This window comes from Peromyscus eremicus, chromosome 4 (assembly GCF_949786415.1).
Source record: "Peromyscus eremicus chromosome 4, PerEre_H2_v1, whole genome shotgun sequence".
In the NCBI taxonomy this organism is placed as follows: Eukaryota; Metazoa; Chordata; class Mammalia; order Rodentia; family Cricetidae; genus Peromyscus; species Peromyscus eremicus.
This window is the reverse complement of record NC_081419.1, coordinates 106913361-106914419: the sequence shown is the minus strand read 5'-3', so window position 1 is coordinate 106914419 and position 1059 is coordinate 106913361. Positions and strand designations below refer to the sequence as shown.

General features: G+C 39.1%; 1 pseudogene; it reads right to left on the bottom strand.

Annotated features, from left to right (window-relative positions):
- Window positions 1–306: 306 nt before the first annotated feature.
- On the bottom strand, window positions 307–440 carry LOC131910205 (U2 spliceosomal RNA; annotated as a pseudogene).
- Between the last annotated feature and the right edge of the window lie 619 nt (window positions 441–1059).

Here is a 1059-nt window from a genome sequence, read left to right as displayed (position 1 = left end):
CAAGACAAAGGTGAGTAATGAGATTATGATAAAGTAATTTTAATGAGTGATTAAAAAAAAACTCTGATGATTGATGAGTGTGTGTGTGTGTGTGTGTGTCATAAACTCCTGAAAGAAATTTCAGAGCAACCATTACAAATATGGAGGTCAGCAGGCTGGCTGGGTGGGGGAGGGTGCTTGCCACTAAGTCTGATGACCTGAGTCTGATCCCTAAAAGATGTCCTCTGATTTCCCCAGACATACATACCATAGTGCCCTATTTCCCACCTCACATAAATAAATACATGTCATAAAAAATAATTACGAATATGGTTTTGCATCATTTGCAAAAAGACATTGCCTCTAAAGTAAATTTCTGAGAAGCGATTCTTGCCAGATTTTTTTTAAACTGATAAGAATGCATACTACACTTGATCTTAGCCAAAAGGCTGAGAAGTGATGCTAGACTTTTTAAAAAGAATTTCCAACGTGGCCAGAGATGGCTCAGTGGTTAAGACCATTTGATGCTGTCGCAGAAGACCTGGGTTTGGTTCCTATTCCTAGCACCCAACCATCTGTAATTCCAGTTCCAAGAGATCTGACACCCTCTTCTAACCTCCATACACACCAGCCACCCATGTATGGCTGTGGTACGCGTACCTACATACAGGCAAAATTCCCGTACCTATAAAATAAACAATGTTTAATGATGTTTAATTTTTTTAATTTTATGCGTAGGTGTGCATGTTTTTGTGTGTGTATGCCACAGGCCAGTCTGATGGAGTCAGTTCCTTGGTTTAGGGTCCCTCTTCCCAGGTGACTCTGTGTCACGCTGACAAGCACTAACCAGCACTGTCAGCAGCTCCGGCGATATGGACTCTGCCTCACGGGTTCCGGAAAGATTTTAGAAAACTAATAATTAGCAATAAAGTTACAAGATTACTAATACATTATTGGGGATAAGTAACCACATATTTCTAATTGATGCTACTTTGAGTAATGACAGAATGCCATCCCTATTAAAATCTGCTAAAAACAAAAAACAAAAACAAAAAACAAAACCAACAAACAAACAAACAA